At 40.2% G+C, this 25,677-nt stretch overlaps 1 non-coding gene across 1 annotated transcript; it reads left to right on the top strand.

Moving 5' to 3' along the window:
• The first annotated feature begins 606 nt into the window (after nt 1–606).
• TRNASTOP-UCA (transfer RNA opal suppressor (anticodon UCA)) lies at nt 607–693 on the top strand. Its single transcript has one exon. It is a non-coding gene; the product is annotated as a tRNA-Sec (tRNA).
• Nucleotides 694–25,677: the final 24,984 nt, after the last annotated feature.

Raw genomic sequence — 25,677 nt, forward strand, 5'->3', positions numbered from 1 at the left:
TAAAAAAGCTAATATTAGAGTTATTACTAGTTATTTCTCCTCCTGCCCCTCTGGTTCATATCCCATGTTGTTGCTTTGGCATGTATGTTATCCAGCCAGCTTCAAGTGCCTGAGTGGCTTCCCCAGAACCAGGGGGTGATCTGTCCTTTGGCAGTGAATCACTGGTGACATTTGAACAGAATCCAGGACTCTGGACTGCTCTCATCCCTCAGCTGAAGATCATGCTGTCTCTGTGTGTGTATACCAGGGTTACTCAAGTGATGGACTCCAGTATGGATTTAGAAATAAGGCAGTTTTACCTAGACATTGTGTAGATCCCATACAAGATTTCCCCCTACATCTTTTTTTTTCTTGACTGATTGTCCTGGTGCACATTCACACTGTGCACATTCATACACTCAACCATGGAAATGTATGGAAGACCAGAGATTTTTCAGCTCTGCTAGCATCTTGTCCTTTCAGTGTTGAACTCCCATGATTTTTCAATGGAGAAAAAGTGGCGAGCTTTGTCACAGCTGAGTGCCTATTCGTCTGGGACATTCCTGTTCGGCTCTACTATTGTATGGGGTTTGTGTGGCAAAGTTTTGGTAGTGGGGGGGCTGCAAGGCCCAGATGACCCTCAGTGGTCTGAGGTGCAGGCTTCAAACCTGTAGCTGCCTAGTGACAGAGTGGTTCATTTCCACCTTTCGGGTGCCAAAAAGGACTGTGGTGGGTTGACCTTGGCTGGATGCCAGGTGACCACCAACTGCTCCATCACTCCCCTCCTCAGCTGGACAGGGGAGAGAAATACAATAAAAGGCTCGTGGGTCAAGATAAGGACAGGGAGAGATCACTCACCAATTACCGTCATGGGCAAAACAGACTCGACTTGGGGAAATCAGTTTAATTTCTTACCAATGAAATCAGAGTAGGATAATGAGAAATAAAACCAAATCTTAAAACACCTTCTCCCTCACCCCTCCCTTCTTCCCAGGCTCAATTTCACTCTCAATTTCTCTACCTCATCCCCCCAAGTGGTGCAGGGGGATGGGGAATGGGGGTTGCGGTCAGTTCATCACATGTTGTCTCTGCCATCCTTCCTTCTCGCACTCTTCCCCTGCTCCAGCGTGGGATTCCTCCCACAGGAGACAGTCCTCCACAAACTTCTCCAGCATGGTCCTTCCCACAGGCTGCAGTTCTTCACAAACTGCTCCAGCATGGGTCCCTTCCACGGGGTGCAGTCCTTCAGGAATGGACTGCTTCAGCGTGGGTCCCCCACGGGGTCACAAGTGCTGCCAGCAAACCTGCTCCAGCATGGGCTCCTCTCTCCACAGGTCCTGCCAGGAGCTTGCTCCAGCGCGGGCTTCCCACGGGGTCCCAGCCTCCTTCGGGTGCATCCACCTGCTCTGGCATGGGGTCCTCCATGGGCTGCAGGTAGCTATCTGCTCCACCATGGACCTCCATGGGCTGCAGGGGGACAGCCTGCCTCACCATGGTCTTCACCAGGGGCTGCAGGGGAATCTCTGCAGCTCTGGCACCTGGAGCACCTCCTCCCCCTCCTTCTTCACTGACCTTGGTGTCTGCAGGGCGGTTCCTCTCACATATTCTCACTTCTCTCTCCCGGCTGCTGTTCCACCCCAGGTTTTTTTCCCCTTCTTAAATATGTTATCCCAGGGGGTCTACCACTGTCGCTGATGGGCTTGGCCTTGGCCAGCGGCGGGTCCATCTTGGAGCCGGCTGGCATTGGCTTTATCGGACATGGAGGAAGCTTCTGGCATCTTCTCACAGAAGCCACTCCTGTAGCCCCCGTGCTACCAGAACCTTGCCACACAAGCCCTATACAACTATCTTTAAAGACTTCTACGCCTTTTGACACTATAGGAAGAATGCTCAGTGCTTTGCCTGGACATCAGGTATGTCAGAACTGTTATGGAAGTACTAGGGAGACCTAACATCTGTCATCTTGTTCATGAGGCATGCAAGTTGCAAAGCCACCACATGGTTCTCTATTTACACTAGACAATGTGCTCTTTACAGAAGCTTCTGGGGCTGCTGTAATTCTTGATAGCACTGTCCTCTTCTCTGTCTCTCTATTTCTTTTTGAGGGCCAGGGGCTTCTCATCCAAGTAATCTACATTGGTGGAGTGAGAAAGTTAGTGGATAGTAAGGGTCCTAAGAGTATAAGACTGCATATGGACAAGCACTCAAGACAGAAAGGGAGATGGTTTACTAGAGTATATGTTGAGATATATAAATTCCCAGCTTACCCACCCTCTTCTCTACCTTCAAATCTCATCAAAGATTTAGTGTCTTAGAGCTGAGCGGAGCTGACAACACAAAGTGCATTGCACCCGTTTACATGGCATATGCACCCCATACGATGAAGCAGGACATGAACACTCCTCTGTGGATACTGAGAAGTGCCAAAAAAATGTTCTCTCTGGAGTACTCAGGCATATACTTACACATAGGATCATCAAGCCTTTGGACTTCAGACTTAATGGGCTTTCTGGGCCTAAGTAACCTCCATTTTATAGTGGTGTCAGGGAGCAGCCTGTAGGGTTTTGCTGCTGCCTGCAGATGTGAAGGGAGCATGTAGCGCCTGGCTTGTGTGGCAGCACTGCTTCCTGTGCGCTCACCTGCTTCCCGACAAGGGAACCTCCACATTCTACCCAGGGGACCATAGTAAAAATTAACACAGCAAACTGGATGTTCATGATTTCCTCCTCTGCAGTATTTCTAGCAAATTGGGTACCTGAATTCCGAAAGGGCTGGGATATTCTAGATATAATTGCCAGTTTTGGGGGGGCTCACAGGATGTTCAGCATAATCAATGCCCAAGGGAAAGCCAAGAGAACAGCTGGAGCCTTGCTCATAGTGGGAGAGCTCTATTCTGTGAAAGGTAATGGAAAACTTTACTCTTCTGTTTTGGTGCTGAGTAACTTGATCTATGTGGTTATTTTTATTCTTTTCTGTTTACATTCTTAGTGCCCTTTTCTGATTTTTAGACATATATGTACTTTTTCCTTGTATCTCCTATGAGCTCCTGGATAGAATTCTGCTGAAACCCCTTCCCCCTAAAAACACAGACAAATGCAGGTTACAGATACGTGCTTTTGCAAGAAGTCTGTGTTCACACTGTCACTCTCTGGATTAAGATTGCTGTGGTTTATGTATGTGCAGCTGCTTTCTAATTAAAGCCCACATCTGCCCTGGCTTTAACACCAGTCAACTGTAGTGAAGCCATTAACCCTCTCCATTACTTCCGCCCTTTGTCCTATGGGCACATGAAAGGATAAGTGGATTGACAAATGAAAAACCAAAAACACAGCTCTCAGTCTTGCTGGGTTTATGCTCACTAAATCTGAGGAGGGAAGAACATGGAAGCCAGGTCTGTTTCTGTTCCCTCAATCTTAATAAGATTCTGGCTTCTAGTCTAATTTAGCACACATTCAAGACTGGGCTGCAGTCCTTCATTCTGCTGCTCAAGGACTTTTTACATTATCATGTCTGCTCCCAATCCATTTAGTTGCTTACAACCCCTGACAGGCCCCTTCTGGGAAGGACATGCATTTGTTGTGTAAAGTGGGTTACCCTGTCATCCACCCACCCAAGGATCCCCTGTGTCAAGGGGAGGAATCCTTAGTAATTTCTCACTTGCTTTGTGTTGCTTCAGCTGTAGAAAAGAAGTAGGAGAGCCCTGCAGTCTGGCTCCGCAGACTGTGTTCTTTGCTCATGTAAGGCAGAGCCTCACATCAGCTTATAGAATTCAGGAGGCCATCTCATCCGGAAGGGATTTTTGTATGATTCCTCTAAATGATAGATGAGATAAATGAGTACAGATGAAGGGTTTGTCTCATTTCCTTGGGACTGAGCAATAAAATAGGGAATCCGTATTACGAATTAAAAAAATCACCAAAAACTAAGGAAAATTTGGCCTCTGACTCTTTGAGCACTGTTTAGACTTTCAAAACTGAATCAGCCCAAGTTCGTGGCTTATTATGCAGGCTGCTCTTGATAACTTCTGAAACTTCATCCAACTGACCTATTCAGATCCTGGGTGGAGTAACACTAATGGTGATGTAACAGACCTGAGGTCAATGCATCTCCTCCCAGTGTGTGGTCTGTGAATAATATGTGGGCCTGTGGGTCCCAGAAGCAGTGATCTCTTTGTGAAAGAATTTGAAAAAAAGGGTAGCTGTATCACAGTTAATACTCCCATTTCCTGAAAGAATCCATTCACTGCAAAGGAGGAAGGAACGTGCCTTTTCAACATTTGTCTTTTAAAGAGCACTCAGAAGTGAAGGCACTCTGGCTGACTGCAGTTGGGTACACCTGAAGAAAGTCTCTGTTTGAAATCAGTGCCTGCAAAATAAACTGAAGTCAATGTATGATGCAGGTGTCTGACAGTTTCTAAAGTCAGAACATTTTTGTTTTGATGCCTACAAACAGATTTAATTGTAATGTGTGAGCTGTGATAATCACAGAATATACGAGAGGGTATCGAACAATCTCTCTAAACATGACTTTAAGAGCATTGCTTTAGATGTTGCAAATTTTACAACATTAGCCCTGGTGGCTTCCTCCCTCACTTGACAAACGTACTGCATAGAAATGAATGGCTGCATGGTAGTTTTAAGGGGAAACTAGTGGGATACTTTTTAACCAAATGAAAGTTTAACCTTCCTGTGTATGTTCTGTTCCCCAAAATGCTGTTCAGATTTGAAATGTTAAGTACCAAAGTTTAATGGAGAAGTTCCAAATCTCTCTCTGTAATACTGTCTCTTCCTATGTATAGCAGAATGATTGGCATAATTATTTTATCCTGTGGTTTTATTTATATCCTGTAGTTTCAGGTTGTGAACTTAATACTGTTAAAATTATTCTTGACTCGTGACTGAGGTAAAGCTTGTGGATTCATTCAAAATAACAGTGGGCCTGATGGATGTATGTCTTTGTGGATTTTCAGGTGGACATTTTTCAGATGGCTTAATGGAGAAGTTTGTTATTTGCATCAACATGATCCCCCTTGCTTATGCCACAGCCCATGGAGAAGTTCAGATGGGAACCAGGGCCCTACCTTGACAAAACTTAATGAAAGAAAGAAGCAGTGAAGCTAGTCTGCAGCACGCTTCAAAGCTTCAGAGTAGCTGCTTCCCATACACTTCTTGATGGCAAATGTACATTGCATGCAACATTTAAGATAAATACCATCACATAAATTCTTATTTGTCAGTAGGTCCCCTGCGAGCCATCAGCCAAGTTTTGCAACCACGAACCAACTCACTGAGGTGGAATAGCGTCTAAGGCCCGCAGCCATGGGCAGACAGATTAGTCATTTTGGACTGGTATTATGCTCCTGTTTTGTTAGCGGAAAGATACCTTTACCAGAGGATATTTCTATTTGCTTTTACCTCAAATATATCCCTCATATGTGCCTTTGTGTGCATCTGCGTATATGTTTGCTTGTGCCTAGAATCCACTATATTTATTCAAGAACAGTATCCAGTTCTTCAAATATGTATAGGAATTGAGCATTAACCAACCTTGCTGCTTAGAAGATAAGACCTGTGTCTGTTTGCTGGGTTAGAATTTGTAAAAAAGAGGGATTAGCTCACTAAAAGTGTCTTTAGGGACAGTGTTTCCAGGCTATTCTCTCTAAGAAGAGATTGATAGAGGTGATATAGTCAAGAGAGAAAAGTAGACTCTTCTGGAGAATGATTCAGAAGAGGATCCTCATGTGCTTTTTCATTGTCATTTGTATGCTCAGTCCTGAAAATTCCTGTTTTTTCACCAGTTGCTATTGGAATATTAAATATCACAAGCGGGGTGGATTTCAATTAGAAATCCAGAGGAAGAGAGAAAATAAATAGCCTTTCAACTACCCACTGAGGCTTGGGCAAGAAAACTCCTGATTTTGAAGGCAAAAAAGAGACCTTGAGAAATTCTTGCTGTAGATGACAACTGGCAACCTTGTGGCTGATAGTTCTCCTGAGCAGTCTGTTTTCCTCACATTAGCTAAGCATGTTTGATTTATTCAATTGACATTATCTGTTATCTGTTTTGATTTGGAACTGAATTGGATAAGCATGTTTTCAGAGATGAAGAGCATACATTTTCATATATTCTCCCTGGACGGGTGATAAATATGATGCACATTAGAGTATAATAATGAAAAACTAATAATCAAATGCATTTTTTTCTCTTAGCTTTAATAATTCATAATATGGCCTCTGACTTAGGAATTTATACACGTAAGATGACCTTGGCAAGCTAGGTCTCCAAGGAGATAATATGTCTGAATAAGCATGGTTTATATATCATAAAAATTTAAGCGGCTGTTCTATATATTGATATTTGACAGGGAATGAACTGAAAACAAGAGTGCACGTAATTTTTTAGAGGTATGGATTGATTAGTCTGAGTTGTTATTTTTTATTAAAATTATACACTAATGCTTAGTCATACCTTAGATGCAGTTACTGGAATAAAGGTAGATTATGCCCTAGAGGTAAGAATCACCTTTATTCCATTGGTGCCTGTGCAATTAAAACCATATTGGAGGGATCGTATTGCTTTATTTCATTGGTATAATCTTTGGACAGGGCCTTTCTCCAAGTTAATGAACAAGCAGGCCTTATCTCCGAATGGCCAGGATTGTGTACCATTTTACTGTGGTAACTAAAACATATCACTTCCAATTGTATTCATTTTTTGAGTCTTACTCTGTTCAGTAACTATATTTCCAGCCATTGTTCTTTGTGAAACTGAAAAAGAGAAAACAATCTTCCTTTTCTCTAAATAGAATGCAACTCCAAATCAGCAATTTCTACTGATGTATATTTGAATTACAGAGTAAAAACAAGTTTTGAGGAAGAGCCCCAAAAACATACCTGCCACCTCAGTGAAGGATCCCAGACTGGAAAGGACTTTCTTGTGGATAAATTCACATGTCTTAGGAGAACAGTCACTTCTGTCCCATGGACAGGGAATCCTGCATGACCAGGTTTTGTGAAATTTTGATTGCATAGCAGCCTTTGAGAGTTTGCTAGTATCGGACTGAAACACTGCCTCTCCCCTAGGTGCAAACACTTAGAGAAATGTGAGTCAGTGATGAATAAGGAGGTGAATAAAAAGTATAGCATCAAGCGGTTTCCTTTTCTTATTTTAGATAACGATCAGATCAGCACCTATACCATACAGTCACTCTATACTTGCACAAAGGTCTTTTTCATATTGCAATAATTAAAACGGACCTTAAACAAGGAGTGAGTATAACTGGCAGTTTTGAAGACTTCTGACCTGCTACAGCGATAACAAGAGTCGGTGTGAAAGTGAGAATCTGTCTTTTACTTCTTCCCTATGAATTTTTTAATATTGAATACATAGTTATTTTTGAGACTGCATATCTTTTTGGGTTGGTATTTGTTTTGGGGAAGAAAAGTTCCTAGAAATTTCTGATGCTTTAACTAACTAAATTCAGTGTAAGTGTTGCGGGTATTAGTATTTTGACTATTGAAAGTAATTTTTGAAGTCTTTGTCCAAGTCATGTTTTCAACTTTCAAAAGTTTATTGCTGCTCTTGCTTCAAGCCTTGCCTCCTTATTGCAGATTATCAAATTGTATATGAAATCTCCTGTCCAGCATTTATTCACAGACTGGCTTTGGACCAAAAATGACCCCTTTATTTGCTCATGACACACCTTAGTTATGCAAGAATAGTGTATTATTTTCCTAATGAACAGCTGCATTTTAATTGCACGTTCTGGGAATATCCATCAACTGGTGAAATACAGTGTGCTCAGTCTTCACTGAATGAATGCGATCACCACTCTTTTGTCACAGAAACCCAAATTTTCTTGTGTCTCTCTTGTCTGGAATGGTTGCAGCAGCATTCCTCAAAAGAACATTTCTGGAGGGAGCTAGGTCTCTAAACCAGCTAATCCAACAGCAATCACCTTCCTATTCTTATCCATTACAAAAATAACCTGGGCAAAGCTGAATTAACATGGCCTTGTAGTCAGGGCATTTGTAAATACAAAATGAAACCTGCAGAAGTATGAAATACACACAACTGAATGATAAGCATGATAAAAAGAAGTTCCATATTTCAGAAAACAGATTTTCTTTTCTCTGGCCTTGAACTGGCATGGAAGGTAATTCTAAATCTGTAGGACATTCAGAAATAGGTAATAATTTTTTAAATGAGTTTTAGTACTTTTTTCCTAGAGCCTCAGCTGCTAGAATACTTTGATTCTGCAAGCATCTTAGTTTTCAAAAAAAGTTCTTGAGCCCCTTGTTGTGAGAAAAGCTCAGAAACACAAACCTCAAAGACTTAAAATCTATTAAAAAAAAGCCCAAGGTCTATTAAAAAGGGTATTTTGATTTGACTCATTCTTTAGGGAAGGAGAAGTCGATTTATTTTTTAAATGCTTGAGACGGACAGTCCTTAATATCTCTCACACTTTATTGCTGCTTAATTATGTCCCTTCTGAAATGGTAAGAGACACTCAAACTGTAGCAGAACGTAACCAGTTCCTACTAAAACCTGTTTTTGTTGGCTCCACAAAAAATCTCTTCATATATTGCCACCAGTAGTTGCTTTACCGAAACAGGGCTGACTCACAGAGCCGAGACACCTTCTTGCAGCTGCTGAATACAAAGGCATATATCCCCATAACACTGCTACTTCTTATGGGATTCTTCCAGTGCACGTAGTGCCAAGAGCAAAATAAGAGCTCTTTCCTTGTAACCTTTAATTGAGCTAAGCTCTCTTTGATTCAAGAGTTAGTTTTGCCTGAGCAATGAGTGCAGAACTAGGCCATACAAATAGTTTCAGTATAGATCAAAAGATTGTTGTATGTAGATATTAACAACTAGCATTATTGATATTAATGAAAAGACATACTGTGCTTACCATCTGCAGATGTTGGAGTGGGTGGATAAGATTTGGGTTTTAGGGAATTGGAAACAACCTCTTTTTTTTTTTCCATTTGGTTAATTATGAAATGATTCTTAAAACAGATAACAGTGACTAATTTGGCCAATGACTTTAATGGGATGAAAGGCAAGTACAGAAACAAAGCAAACAAAGAAAGGAGAAAAAAAACAACACAGGAGCTTTAGCTTATATTTAATGATGTGTAATTGCTGTTGGTACCAGACGGAAACTTTTTTCCATAACTACTAAGGTCATTTTTTGGTTTTAGATGTTCAAGTTTCAATCAGCATTTGAACACATGATAAATATCAATGGCAGAGATTGTTGTTTCTGACTTGTACAACGTTTAGAATACTTACGTATCCTGCGTCAGCCAATAAATCTATGGTTCAAAGGAGGAAAGGTATGTATGGGTGTTGCTACCTATCTTACTATATAACTAATTATTTAATATTTTCGGTTCAAAGGCTGTTACATTTTAAGTTTTTAACACAGAAATCAAATCTTCATGTTGTGTTTTGTTTGAGGAGTTGCACAGTTTTTGCTAGTGTTTCTTCCTGCCTGCTCTGTGGGAAGAATCTTCAAGACATTTTTTATGTGCTAACTGTGGCAGTGCTGCTTTCCTGACATTTTGCTTGCTTTAAAGAAGGGAACAGTCCCCAACCCAAGGAGCACGCCTGTCAGCCTTGACTGCTGCTAGAGCAAGAGTCTGCTTCTAAAGGGAAAGCTGACTGTGAATTTTCTTGGCGTTACAGATCATGTGCCATCAAACTTCGATGATAGCAGATCTGTTTAAACACAGATTAAAGAAGAATCATAGTTAATTTGTGACAGTTTCTGGCACACAGGGCCAATTTATTGTTATGGTCCTTTAAGAGAGATTTTTTTTGTGAACACAGTCCACTTGTCATCTTTCTCTAGGATTCCTCTTCCATCATCAATCCCTCATCTTTTCTGGACAACTTCTTTTCAGCTCCTTTGTCTCTTCTTAGGTTAGTTATCTGTTGGGTTTTTTCCTCCTTCCTCAATCTCATTGTGACCATGCATCCTTGGGTGGGAAGGACACCGCTTGTTGAATCCAAGCATTGCCTTGCTGTGTTCCTCAGAGAACCTCTAAGCTGTAGGAAGGAACCAGTGCTGTGGTAACAGGGTAGCATGTCGTGTCATGGTTCTGCAAGGAACCCTTCATCTTCCAGAAATGCCAGTTCAACATAGTTCAGTTCAACTTTAGCTAGGTTTTTGTGTTCAATGAAACACTTGGGTGTATGTGAGACACCTGTTTTCACCTCCTAAGCCTTACGTTGTATCCAGGGCTTTTCTTTCCTCATGTACAAAGGTGAATTGCCACAGTAGTTGTCCAAGTATACAGCTTGGTTTATTCAGGAGTGGGCACTAACAGACTCTGCAGAGGAACATGCCTAGACAGAAGAGCAAACACAGCATGGCCAATGCTCTCACTACTGCTAGCAGGGTGACTCCAAGGAAAAAGCTGCTCTGTTCATGTTCTGAGACAGCTGAGAGACCAAGGGCCGACCCAGCCCCAAACCAGCAGGAGCGCAACAGAGCTCTTTCCTTCTCCGTCTGCACAGCACAAAGGAGATGTCACAAAGATGAAGTGACTTGCTTGAGGCTTCACAGAAAATCAGTGGCAGCATTCAGCGCTGAATCTCCTGAGGCAAATGAGTGCTTATGCTTCAAACCACAGTGCTTCTCCGTAGGCCTTCTATCAGCGCCTTACATAATGTTAGTCTTATTAATGATGACCGTTTTTATCTAAGCAGAGCCAATGAACCTTAGACTGCTTCGGGGAGGAGGGATGCATTACATGATAATTACAGGATGCTAGTGCTGTCCAAGAACATTTTAAGTTGAATGTATTTGATATTATGCAGATATAAAAAGACTGCAGGTGGCTGCTCTCTCAGCTTCACCTCTTGACTTTTGGACTGTGCCTCTACAGAGGATTTTCAAACACTTCTATGCGGGGACAACAGAAAATGGAAGGCTGCCCAGATACAACTTGTGTCCTACTGGGAGGACCATCTTCATGTTCAGCTTCTCTGTGCATGAGTATTTCATTCTGGCCAACAGACCTAGAAAAGAAATAAACAAAAGAACTGCACTTTCAGTAAAGGCTCCTACTTAAATAGCTTGTTAGAACAAAGGACTTCAAGCAATCTCAGTAATAAGCAATAAGCTACTGATTGACTGTAGAAAAAAATTTAAATTGTGGAAATATCTTACTGTATATAGAAGGATTTTTATCTGACCTACCTAAAAAGGCATGTATTATCCATTAGGTTTTATTTTCTTTTAGTACTGCTAGAGGGGTGGGACTGAGAAAAACTGTTTTGCATTGCCTTTTCTTAAGTGATGAATCTCATCAATTGTGTATGCTTTTATCATACTTTATTGTAGGGATAATTTTAAGTTTTAAATTAAAACTTCTCATATTAGACTAATCCAGTCTAGACATTTATTTCAGTGGGCATTGGAACTGTCTTAAATATTTTCCAGAAAGGTTTCTTTCATCACTAGTAAACTTGGACAGCAGACAAATGAAATGGATGAAAAATATGTATTTAGATCATGGCACGTAAGAAAGGGATCTCAGTGCAATAGCCTGTCACCAAGATATTTGCTTTTGAAGTAGTTATTTGTTTAGAAAATCCTTAACTTGCTGTAAAATGTATTATTAGTGAGAAGCTTCAAAGCAAAACATTCTTCCCTCCCACTTTTGATTATTTGATAAAGAAAGGATTCTTAACCTAATCGTATGGTTAAACTGATTATGTAAAATAGCTTTTTAGCAATTAATATTTGAGTGAAAGCCTGCTCTAAAGTGAAACCATAATGGATCTTTGTCACACTATCAGATTTCATAAAGAAGCTGTGTAGCTCGGCTTTTTCTGTACAAACAAAACAATAAAAAACAAGTGGGAAAAACTCATCATTTTAGGACTTTTCTGCTGTGGAATATCAGTCTCTTTGCTGATACTGGGGCAGATTTCTTCATAATTCCAAATCTTTTATCTTGGAATATTTTAACATAATCAGTGCTTTTTCACTGTGATCATAAGGTTTCATTAATTTTTTTAAAGCTGTTAAAAGAGAGAGTGGTACTTTGGCATGGATTCCCAACAAGCTTTGATGAGTTCCAGAAAAGTGACTGTTACACAAATACAAGGAATGAAAAGAACTTGTTATCTTTAACAAGAGCTTGATTGGATCTAATAAAAGTTCCTTGTTAATTTACTGAAGTTAGCAGCTATGCTGGTAATGAATTTATAATCAACAACATTTGATCTTCTGCGGAAGCTTTTGCCCCTTTCTCCCCCCAAAAATGTTTCTGGAGAGAGTCCAGATAATTTCATTTAATAGGGATTAAAACTTTAAAGGAGTGTTGCTTTATAGTGACCCTTTTTGGCAGTTTATCAGAACACTTATGCAGCTGGTAAATGTAACTACAAAATTCTGTGGAGGGATGACTATTTTTCCTTAAACAATCTCTCCTTTCCCCTCCCTGCCATGGGTAGCACATTGTTTACAGCAACACTGACAAAATAAAGAATCACAAAAATGAGTTACGTGAACAGGAAAGCTTTGATTCTATGGGAATAGCTCCAAAAATGTCTTTTGTGTAATGCATGTTAAATGAAGTCATTATCCTAGAACTTTGAAATAATTCTACCCAAACAGACATAACTTGGTTTTTTTAAGTAATTATGTTACATTTAGAGTTCTGAGAAGTTGTGTTTTTAATGTGAATTAGGATTGACATTCACAAGCGTACTCACACAAAGGCTGTTGAAGTGTTGTGCTGCATTTGTAGAGAAGTTTTCCTGTTGACTAATTTTGATTTTACAGCCCTTTTTACAAACTGGTATTGTTGGAATTCAGTGTTTTAGTGGGGAGGAGGTTGTACGTCTGTTGTTGTTTTGTTAATTTTTAAAAAGTGTCTCAATCACCTCTATATTCCCTTAAGTTCCAACCCCTGCCAAGTACTATCCTGGTCTACGGGAGTGAACACCAATAGCATAGCGACAGATGGACAGGGTAGACAGACGGCCCATATAATCCATCCTATGCTGGTTTTATAAGTCTATAAAAATGCAATAAAGAAAAGGGTCTCATTAGGTAGAGGCAGGGGGCTGATTGATTTGCAGGCCACACTCAGTTTATAGCTGCCTTCTGTGTGAAAGTCCACCTTACAGTGTGAGTTTACCCTGTTTGCCATGGCTTGTTTAGTTAGACTTAATTTACTTCTGGTAACGTTGAGCATTATTCATGTTTTTGTGGTGACTTTTACCCCTATTTGGCACCTAAGTATGGACTCACTCTCATTTTACTCTGTAGAAATAAAACCCTTAAGCCAGAGGTCAGGAGAAAAGCTGAGGGAAACGCTCCTACCAAGTGTGGGGTGTCTGAGAAGGCAGGAGCTGTTTAATTGTAAGGGAAACTTAATACCGTCAAAGCTCTCATTTCAACTCGCGTGTATTTTTCTGCATTGCAACAAATACCACCTCCAAATATTGAAAGAGGCTAAAGGAAAAATGCTGTGTACATAATCAGTCTCACTGATTCTCAAAACAATCCATTTTATCTTTTGTTGTGGGAGTCTTTCTAGGGAAGAGTTTTTTTCCTGTAAAAGAAATAAGAGCATGTGATTTTAGTTATAAAAACAACAGTGGGACTGAGAGAGCTGGCTGCGTCAGTGATGCAGCTTTCTTCAAATAAGGCCCATCGTTCTCCATGTTGCCAAACACTGCTGCAGGTGGATTCAGGGAGAGAGGCGAGCGTGCCTGGCCCCTGCACCGCAGAGCACGAGAGGCGCGTTAGCACCGGGCAGCGGGTAATCTGTTCTAGTACCTAGGCAGGGACATGGAGCAGGCAGTTCCTGACATGTGGGGAGTAAGGGCCGGTTCTTGACTCTGCTGCTGACCTTGGGCAAACTGCCTTATCTCCCTGAGCCTCAGTTTCCCCATCTGCAAAATGGGACCAAGGACCATTGTCATAATGAGGTTAAAAGTATCTCTGTTTCAGGTAAGTATGAAAGAAGTTTTTATTTTAGATAAGACTGGGAAAACAGAATGTGTTGCCCATACACAATGTATTTTTTGGGAATCCCACCTAAATAAATGATGACAAATTCCTAAAGATGAACTGTTGATCCAGCCTTATGGAACCGCGGCTATTTTTATTCACGTAATCACTTAATATTCAGTGGCTCCAATTGAGCTTTTCCTCAACTATCTCCTGTGTCTATGAGTTCCAGAGATTCTTGTTCTGCATTAAATATTTTCCTTTTATCAATTTTTAAGTTGTTGCCTCTAAGTTTTATTGGATATTACCAATACTTAATAAGAACAGCAGTTCATAAACATTTGTAGTAATTTAAGGAAAGGACCAGTCTTAAATACAAACTGCTTTTTAAGTCCAGTTGGTGTAAATAGTTTCAAAGTGTTCAGGATTATTAATGTTCCAAAAAAAATTCAACCTTAAGAGGGCTGTCATTTGGATAGTTGAAAGTTCTCACCATTTACATTCATGACATTTTAATTCATTTTTTTCTTTCTTACTGGATATCTAAAAGCTTCTCTTTAACCTTAGGAGAATAAAATGAGAAAATTGGCAGGCTTAAAAATAAACTTAAAAAAACTGTGTTCCAGCCAATAATGATTTGCTAAATTGTATCATCATGCCAGAAAAGATCTGAATCTTTAGTTCAGTCAGAGAATTCCAGTTACCATTATAAAACCTTCCACAGTGTTTGAAGTGTTTAAAGCCCATTGGGAAAAATCTGTCTGGGTATTTAGCTCAATCTCTATTATTATTATTATTATTATTATTATTATTATTATTATTATTCTCTATTATTATTGTTGTTGTTGCCTTCCTCCCTCCCACTTCCTTTTTATTCAAAGAAAGAAAAAAAGAAACAAACAAGTGACTCCCATATGATGCAGTTAACCATACAACTCATCCCTACCCTTTGATACTACATATTCCCCCCACGGAGTTGATTCTTCAAAGCCATCGACTGGGTTTAAGGAGCCAGTTTCTGTTAATTTTAATGGGGATTAGACATCCAGCCCCTAAGGCAGCTTTGAAAAATCTCCCCCAGATTCTTTATGGCTCTTCTTGGAGGCAACAAAATGTTTACCCAGTTATGTAGCTGCATTTCCCAAAACGCTGCTAACATCAAGTTAGAGATCATCTTACTTCCTCAAGTTTAAAGAGCCCCATTTTTCTGTTCAGCTAAATTTTCTATTTCATTTCTGTTAAGTCCTCTATATGACACAGTTTCAAAGGGGAAGGACAGTTTTGTTAAGGAACTAGTAGATCATCCTTTTTGCATGCAAGGAAGATGATACCTTGTTTTTGACATGCACCCTGTAACAGTCCGTTTGTATCCTGTTCTCCTTTTCTGGATGTTACATTGACAGCCTTCTTCAGAAAACTGATTTCTTTCCATCCTGCTCCGAATTCTGTATTTAAAACGTGCTTCACCTTAAATATGCAGGCTTTCAAAACAAAATTACTGAACCAGACAAGGGGGAGGGAAGGGGAGAATTGCCTATTCCAACAGAACTAAAAAGCAGCAAACCCAAGTACGTTTTCCATTCATTGACACACATACCCCAGAGTAGTCTGGATTCCCTTTCTCATGCCTTGCTACCCTTCCGTCTGAATAGGCTCTGGGAAATAATAAGAGCAAACATCAACTCTTATGTTAGGCCAGCTTCCTTAGAGGTATCTGCTCTGCAAACATTTCCTTTGAAAAAAGTAAGAAGTTTGCCATGTATATAAACAGAAGTATCCTTAGTTTTAGCAACATGGACGGCTGCTAAATTGCGTTTAAATTGTCCTTGTTTAATTTATGTTCTGTGCTGTCTTCCTTGTATATATCCCTTAGTTATGTTTTTGTCAGTTGTGTTTCTTTAAATGTATTATAAATCTGTATTTCCCTCATAAACCAGTCTGGAAAAGGGCATCTGTACTGGAAACTGGTTTTAGTGACTTGACACTTTGGCTCTTTTATGTTGTGAAACGAGTTTTAATTTTCTTAACATAGGCCAGGCATGGTACATAAACCTCTTCCCCCCAGGGAGGCTTTTATGTTTGATTCCTTTAGTGGCAAAGCTTTTGAATTTCTCCCCTTGATTGACTTGATTATGATCTTCCCAGTATATATCCTTCACGTTGATGAATTCCTGGTAGGGATCCTCAAAGAAGTTTACAAGCCTCAATGCTAGATGAAACAGAAGAATTAAATTATCCCTGCAAAAGCTGCTACTAGTGAAAATAGGAAGTTGAATATTAGTGCTGCAGATTTATTTATTCTTTGGGTGTCTAATTTGAGATACTGGGGAAAGATGCATTTTTAGAGAATAGGTGCTCTGAGGTTTCTGCCAGGTGACTCTGAATCTGCACAAACTCAGAACCCAGTTTGGAAATGTAGGTCAAAACCCCTGTGAACGTCGTCCTGGCTTACTCTGCTCTTGTGCTTTGTTAATGCTGGGACAAAGTGGATCTAACCATCCTTGATGAAGGTCTTCTACTCACTTAGGAGAAAATTGTTGGTAGAATCTCACTGCTGCAGGGAGCAGCTAATCCAACAGTCCATAAGAGAACTAGGCAGCATGTAGCCACCATGGGGACATCTTACAGCCCTGAATACCCATTTTGCTAGAAAGAGTGCTGCTTGGAGTATATACAGGGCAGGCAATGCTTCTGTCTTCTGTTACTCAACACGTTGCATCAGAAGAGGCTAGATTTTGCACTAGGAAATGTGTTCAGTTCTTCAGAATCTGGTTGACTTCCTTAATGATTGGCTCTTGCGGGTCATTGCTGCCCAGCTTCCATTCGGCTGTAAGCACTACACACAAGAAGGCAGCTCAAGTCGTCTTGAACCTCGCTTTGTTCACTGGTGTGGACTCGGCCACGCAGCATCAACACAATTGTCCTACTCAGAGTCTTTTTTAGGTGAAAGGCAGATTACCTGGGCATGGAAAATGCTGTTAGACCTGACCACGGTGACATAAGGGTGACAAATAACATACAGTGACTATGTACCACATCTATCCACTTACTTATATGTTTGTTCATGGTAGGTGTGGCCAGGGGTACTCTGAGATGCTGTTCCTAGAGCTGAGACAATCATGATGAACTCAACAACTCTGGAATATACATGTCAAGAAACAAAACCAGGGCAAGATATTTTGACCCTAATATAGTTTTCATTGTTGGATTTCTAGTGTAAATATTCACAATTTTTTATATTCAGGGAAGAGAATCTTTATTGACTCTGTCTAACAGTTAGTAAGCCATCCTGATCAAAGGACGAGTAAGTTTTGGTACTCAGCTTTATAGTCTTTATGGATAGATAACTTTTTGAAAATTAGCGCTTTTATAACTGATTCAAGTTGGATGTCACAAATAATCTAGCAGGGACTTAAGGAAATTTGGCAGATAGGTAGTGATAAGTCTGGGTGCTGCACCTTTAGCTGTAAGATGCCAGCTTTGCACAGGAAGGGGCTGAGAAGCATTTCCAGTAGGAGACTGGAGACAGGAAGACCTGCTTCTTCCCCTTTTGTGCTTTCACACCCATTCTTTGTTTTTTCTTCATGTAAAATAAATAGAGAGCTGGTGGAATGGGGGAGAGAATCGGAAGTGTAAAAGTGAGAAAACTCATGGGTTGAGATAAAAACAGTTTTAATAACAACCACCACCAACAACTAATTGTAAGGAAAAAGAAAAAATAACAGAAAAATAAAACCCAAGAAAGACAAGTGATGCAAATGACAACAATTGCTCACCACCAACCGACCTATGCCCAGCCAGTCCCTGAGCAGCGGCCCCCGCCAGCCTCCCCCCCAGCTTTCTATGCTGAGCATGACGCCATACGGTGTGGAATGTCCCTTTGGTCAGTTGGGGTCAGCTGTCCCAGCCGTGTCCCCTCCCAGCTCCTTGTGCCCCCCCAGCCTCCTCGCTGGTGGGTGGGGTGAGAGGCAGAAAAGGCCTTGACTCAGTGTAAGCACTGCTCAGCAGTAACGAAATCATCCCTGTGTTATCAACACTGTTTCCAGCACAAATCCAAACCATGGCCCCACACTAGCTACTGTGAAGAAAATTAACTCTATCCCAGCCAAAACCAGCATATTCGGAAACGGAAACTAAGTGGAGAAAGGCATGATGAATGTAATATTTTTCACAATTTTTTTTTCCTTATCAGAAAACTATAGTTGAGGCTTTTTCACAAATTAACCCAGACAGACTGGAGTTAATAAGAAAGAACTGGAAGGGCAGACAGGAGAGACAGAGGTATAACTGGCCTGAAAACAGGCATAAATTTAGGCCTGGACATCTATGTGTATAAATGCTTTTCTAAACACATAAAATAGAAATAATACAGAAATGAAATACAGGAAAGCATGAATCCCTCACAGTGCAGAGCTCTCTCTCCCTCCTACATTGGCTTTAAGTCTCTCAGCTGTTGTTTGTCATTGTTGTTAGAGCTGGCTGAAAATTGTCCAAATTTTATGAAAACTGTCATGACCTTTTTTCCTGACTTGACAAATAAAAGGATGTTTTGTCAGGGTGGGGAGAAGTGTTATTATCTCTAGTGAAAGCAAGTTTATTTTTTTTAAACTGTTTTAATGGTTGTTGTTTCTATTTTGGTAGATCTGTGTGTATGGAAAATAATGCCAGAATGCTAACACTGCATACTGCCAGAAATCAGTTCTGATTTGCTTCTTTCTTGCTGTCCCGTTATAAAAGTGAAATTATTAGGGTTTTAATTATTGATTATCTTATTCACATAAGTTTCTAATCGGTTTTTAACACTCTGCACTCCTGTGTGTGGTCTCCTGCAGCAGTGTTTTCAAAGACTGCTGGCAGAAGAGATTTTTTTTTACCAGTTTTGAATTTTCTGCTATTCAGTAGATCAAAGAAGGAGAAAAGCAAGGATTTGTTAAGATCTTGGGGTGTAGCTAGTTCCTGGTGGTAACTTTTTGACCTTAACATAGTGGCACGCTTACATCACATCCATAGCTCTTTTCCTGGGGAACTCTTGCTGACTTTTGCTGCGTATTGAGACAAATCCATGATACAGAGAATTAGGATTGGTTTTCCCCCAAATCAAAGGTTATTAATTCTATAAATGGGTCCAAATGAAGACCAGAACATATCTAATACGGAGCTATATTTTCAGATGGCAGGACTAATAAATGAATGTGAATTGCATAAAAATAACTTCAGGGAGAAAATCTTGAGTTAGCCACAGTTTTTGGAATTTGCAGGCCAGAGAAATGAACAGCATGAGAAAATATTTCTCCACGCAGTTTCTGGTGAGGTTCTGATGTTTTCAAGAGCTTTGTAGATTTTTTCAGACCCCAAAAAATGAAATCGGATGATCCAGATAAATTCTGGGATTTGCATTTTTGGAGTGAGACCACAGTGAAGTTTGAGATGTCTTGTTTGTTTGTTTCAGCATGTGCTGGGGATGATCTGCTCGATGACAGTGAGACTTGAGCTGTAAACACTGGGGCTTGGCCCAGTATAGCTCTTATAGGTAGGACTGGTAGACACCTGCTATCTGCCCTTTTCCCCAAGGGCATCGTGCTGTTGCTATGCCGTATATATTGAAATTTGTGAACAATTTAAGGGAATCATTTTTGTGCTGTGACCAGGCGTATGGCTGTGAATATTTCATAGTCCACTCTAATGGTTGTGGTGGGGGAAGTATGTCTGGAAATAAGGTTCACCCTACAGAGGAAGTACGCCAAACGTGGGAGCCAAGACCACAGCAAGAAGGCTTGCATGCAAACAAACAATGAAATGCTGCAGAGGAAACTGCTCAAGAATTTGCAAAGTCAATCGACCATAGTTGTTCAGCAAGAGACAAGACAAGACTGGCGTGGTGGTTTCTTCACCCTTTCTTTTCCATTATAGATCCTTTCCTCGTGTTTGCCATCTGCACAACTGTGAAAGTTCTCTTTCTCCTGTCCTTTGCTTCCTTCCTGCTTACCATCTGCTGTCGGGAGTGAATGTCGATGTCTCAGAGGGTAGATTTGAGGAAAGCAGAATAACCACTCACAAACGTCCAGCTCTCTAAAACCACAGGTGCATTGTAGGAGTTTCAGTCATTGTTTTGCCTCATTTTATTTCTCCTTTTATTCTTCAGGCTAACTTTTTAACAGCAACCCTTGCCAATAAGATGACAAGAAAAAACCACTGTTCTCCAGTAGCCTTTAGCGTTTTTGAGTTGGTGGCCAAAACTAATTGAATTTGTGGAAAGAGCAAATCATGAGGAAAAATGCAGATGAGGTAAGGGAAAAGCTTCAGGGACTGGACTAGAATGTAGATGAGGGAAGTAAGATCCTGGGAGTAGTCAGTTCTAGAATGGCTTTGACTTTATTAACGAGTGTGAATTGAAAAATATATATTTATTATTGCCTTGTTTAATGATGTAGTGTGTTAACAATTTAACTGTCACCTAGAGGCACTTTCCTGAATAACAGAATAGGCTAATGGGACCAGTGCTTCCTCCCTGTACAGTGTGACACTGCACTTTCTCCCTTCAGCTATGCTCTTTCTTTTTGGCACAAGTTTATTCAAAATGATCATCTGTCTCCACTGCCTTTTCACTGATATGATCAACTGCATAAATAAGATGTTTGAAAAGAAATGTGCTTTGCAGTCTGAGGGGCAGAGGAACTGAAAGGCAAGGAGGACTGACAAGCCTAAGGAAAATGATAAGGCCTGTTAGCAGGAGCGGTAGGGGCAGGGAAGAGAATTAGGGTGGATGGTACAGGGCTGGGACAGCTGGGCAGAGCAAGAAGCAGAAGGCTGAGTGCAAAACAAGAGTGCAGCTTCAGGAGTAAAGACTGTACTGAACAGGAGGAATATCACATTGGTATATGCTGGATGTGAGATTGAATTAGCTGTGGTGGTGACCTGGGGATTATATAGTGCTACAGCTTCTGCACAGTCATGTGGATGAAACACATACTGCACTGGGCTGCCTGCAAGTACAGGAGACCTCCCCATTCCGCCCCCCCCCCAGTAAATCTGCCTCTCGTATAATAAGTTAACAGGTTTTTAGAACTTCCTGAATTCTTTCTTGCTGGGTTTATCACCAACATTTTGGCAACATATTTTGTTAAGGAAGAATATCCATTGAGAAAATGGATATTTGAAAAAGGCTAACATATAAATTATGGAAATGCCCACCATGGTACTGGATGACTCCTGTAGTTCTCTTCCCCCCATCCCTTTTCTCCTCGGTGGGGCAGGTGAGCTGTGTCTCTCAAGATGCAGCATGGACAGGTGCTCCCGTGGTGTGTCATCTCTGCGAGAGCAGGTTGTGCGTGATGGGAAGGGTGATGTGATGAGGGAGACTTACAGAGGAAAGTGGGATCATAAAGTACTTGGACTTCAACTCTCGCGGGGTACCAGAGAGATCCTCCCTTGTTGTAACACGTTGGCTGTTGGTTTTCTTCCCGAGCTTCCAGATTTTATATGGAAAGCTTTTACAGTGACAGAATGCTTAGCTTTTTAATAAAGACACGCATTCTGCACAACTTCCTAGCATTCTTGGACCCTCTTCTACCATATACATGGGTAGGTTTGGAGTGTTTACATGGCTACCACTGATCTGATTCCCAGGGCCCACTAAAAGGGAGTGTATTTCAAAACATTTGGCTTCTCTTGGGCAAAGGAGAAATTGATGGTAAATGCCTCCAGAATGTGAAAGCCTTAACCCTTTGGTGCTTTAAAACCCGATTCCCATTGGTGCTAACCTCCTTTTCATTGCAAGATAATGAACCTTCACTTCTGTTATGTGTCCTCACCTTCAGCGTGGGTTCTCTGCATAGCTCCCGTCGTGGTCAATTATCTGGCAGGAGAGGCCCACAGCAGCGGAGACTATTGCTTAATTGTTATTGTGGGATCCTTATGCAATGTGCAGTTGCTGGGGCTCATTTACAATTCTAACACATCCAGCGCGCCCTGCATCAGGAGTCCTGTGAACTGGACAAAAGTTAGAAAGTGGCAGCGCTGTTCCTGGCCAAAAGCTCATTAAGATAGACATCTCCTGCTAGTGAACATCACACAGATGACACAGACAGCTCACTCCAAATGAGAAACAACCTTTTGTTCTGCCTTACTAGGGCTTTCAGATAAAAAGAATTTGAGGCTACTCAAAGGGCCAGCTGTGATATGAAGGGAACAGATTTAAAATAGCTCTCAGGGGCAGTAAATGCTTAATGATCAGATCTTTCATTGCTCCTGGAACATTTGAGGAAACTCAGCCAGCTAACATTTTTGTTGATTACTTTAACAGAGGCCCTTTGTTCATATTATCATGCAGAATAATTAAGCCAATGCAAGCAAGTCTGCTTAGCTATATACATAATTAAAATGTTAGGCTGTGATTAAACAGACTGTATTGGCACAGAGAGCACCTATTCACTTCATAAAAGAGTTCCCTCACTGCCTTAAGCTTGTTTTCACCCTATTTTATTTGTTATTATTTTGGAAAAATGAGTTTTATACAAGATAGGTAGTGGAAGATGATGTGTTTCCAGTGAGGAGTTAATGAGATTTTATAATGGAGAAAAGAGATATAAGCATATCCAAAGTAGTTAGCTTATAGGGCAAAATTTAAGGTGTAAAAAAGAGCCCATCAGCCTCTTTTAACTTACTTAAAAGCTCATTTTGAAGGGGTTACGTCAAATTTTCTTATTTCCTCCCTGATTTTGGCATCTCTTATGCAGTAGTCAAACCTTCAAATTGAAAAGTTTATGATGATATGGCACCTGAAGCTTTGTGAGAAAGGAAAACCCTTTGATCTATAAAACATTTTAATTAAATGCACTTTCAACTTGTTGGACTACCTGTTCTAAGTCAAAAGCTTATTGTCAAACATTCCGTCATTCTGAGGTCTCCCAAGCGTAATCATCAACTTTCTTTTGGGATTCTCTCTCAGTTGGCAATTAGTGAAAATAACAGTTATGCTGTTGGCAGGGGCAGACTGGCTTTTCACAAGTTTTTGCAGAAATGGGCCAGGATCTTTTTTAATTTCCACGGCAGCAGAGCTGGAATTTTACAGTTTCTCCCAGCTAGGGCACCAAGAGTTCTTAGGAAGCAGATTTTGGCTCTCCTACTTTTTTTGGTCACAAAATCTTGTTTTACCAGAATGTTTTCAAAGCAGAATAGGTACAAGAAGAAGATGTCCTTAGCTCTAGGACTGGAAGGGTGCTGGTAGAGAGGAGACACTTGATAGAAATCAGGTTATTTTGATACAACTGAGAAGTCTATATTTTTTTACTATTTTTTTGTTAATATATGTTAGGTAACATATTATAGACCAGTAGCAGTAGCTTTAAGATACATTGGCTGATTGAGGCAGCCCTAGAAGAGATCCTGGGGTTCACCTTGACTACATTTCATGTATTAGACCAGAGCAATCTTTATTTACAAGCAAGGTCTTTGGATGCATTTTCTGAGATGGAAATAAAAGCTAATCTGCTGGGTTCATCCCATTGCCCTGAAGTAGAACTGCAAGTGGCAACTGCTCTACTCTACGAATCCTCTGGGCTAAGCAGTCCCCTTGGAAACTGTCTTTGGAAATCTATTAAGATTTCACAGGTTGTTCAGCAGGAGTAGCAATGAATGATTTGCAATGGCTCTGAAAACTGCAATTTAAAAAGAAAATGTGAAGATGAGAAAAATCGTTCTCCTTACACTTATAACAGACAATGTCATATTTTTCCTAATTTTTTTCTTGTGCCTTCTGTCCAGATTGAAGTGCTCATTCCTATATCCGGTCAGATGTTCCTGTAATGTGCAAACAGACTGATGTACATAGAATTTGATCTGATAATTTCCTTTGAAATCCTACTTGATGTATCTTTTTCTACTGAGTTTCACAAAAACCTTCAGAGTGTATTGTGACTATTATGTAGATTTACGGGGAAATGTATTTTAAGAGAACAGTGGCAGACAGTGAGTTTCTGGTACGTTTGAGCTGTGTAATCTGAGATCTGGAGAAGCCCATTTGCCTGTTACTGGATTCTTGGGTTCAAGAATCTTCCAGCAGATTGATTTTGCTGGAGCTTCATTCTAGAGCTATGGTTCTAGCAAATACTCCTTTCAATATTTTAATCATAGGCAAAAAGATAAAATGTCTCTTAAGAAATATACTACTTGGTGGAGAGGCCAGGAAAAAGAGCTCCAGTTTTCAACATTTAGTATTCAAATGCAGTTTTGTGGTTGTCAGGAGTTTCTCTGCTCCTCAGTTCCTCTAGGGTTTGCTTAACTTCTTGCTTGAAAAGTAAATTAGTGACTACATTTTCTTAGGCACTCTATGTATTAATATGAGCTGTGATCATCATGAGCATGGTAGTTATGATAGCTTTGTCTTAATAAGAGTGATCTCATCATGGACATCATTTAGATGGGGTAAATAATTCCCAACACATGCTGACTACAAAGAAATTGGGAGCTGGTTACAAGCTGATGTCATGGGAAGAGCCCAGTCTCTTCAGCAGGGACTCATCAGTGCAAAGGTCTCTAAAAAATGACTGACTTCAAATTAAGAAGAAAAATCAGGGTGGGAAAAGCTGTTTTAAGTTCTGAAGTCTCTGTAGCCTTTGACCATTATCATCAATTGAATCTTTCAGTTATTTATGACTGCAAAATAAAAGAGACTCTAGGCTGAATGTTCTTTGAATTCATAAAAAAATCTGCAGTTTTTTCTTCTCACTTGTGAAAACAATCCATAATTTATAAACTAAGTCTTTCAAGCAAAATAGCAGCAGGGTTTTTATTTCCAGAAATTTAGCACATTTGCTGAAGCTCAAAATAACTTTTTTTTTTTTTAATTTAGACTTGGTTATAGTAATTTACATAGTGGGAAGTGAGTGAGAAGGGCTACTGGTAGGATTTGGTTGCATGATTTTACAACTGGTTTGCATTAACATAAATGGCAAAGTTAAACTTACTGGATAATCATTTCTGATTGTAAACATCCTCTAATGTTTTTTAATGCTGTCATTGGACCATTTTTGAAAGGATGCCACTGTCTGGCTAGATCTAAACCCCAAGATTTTGTGAGACTTAGCTTATGTGAGTATAGAATATGGCATTCAAAGCAAGGAAATATATTCTAAGAGCACAGAATTGAAAACATGATCTCAGATACCAAACCAGAGCATTCTGGAACATATCATCACTTGGAGCTGTACATGTGTCTCTAAGAATAATTTTTTTGTTAACGAAATAACTGTATTTACAATTAAATCTTCCTTTTTCTAGGAAGAACTTTGGGAAGATTGATTAGTTGGTGACTGTCATCTATTAGTGTATGAGATAGTTATGCAGCTGTAACTATAAATACTGCTACACAATGTCTTTTCATTCACTAATGAAAAAACTGGCCCAAGAGCATACTTTTCTTGTTTGATGCTTTTATAGCATTTCCCATTCCACCCTGAGTACACTACGAAAAGTTTATATAGGAACTATTTCAGTCTCTATTGAACTGCAGCTACCTCAAGCTGCCTATTTAACAGCACACAACCTGGCCATGCTGCACAACACTTTAGCACAGGAAATGAAAATAAATACCATATTAATTTCAAGCTAGATGTTTTAACGGGAAAGTCTAAATCTTCCTATTTAGAGATGTGGAACAAAAATACCCCGGTACATAAACCTTAAGCATCACTTGACTCCTATTTATGCCTCTGAAAT

This window comes from Ciconia boyciana, chromosome 12 (assembly GCF_034638445.1).
Source record: "Ciconia boyciana chromosome 12, ASM3463844v1, whole genome shotgun sequence".
NCBI classification, from domain to species: Eukaryota; Metazoa; Chordata; class Aves; order Ciconiiformes; family Ciconiidae; genus Ciconia; species Ciconia boyciana.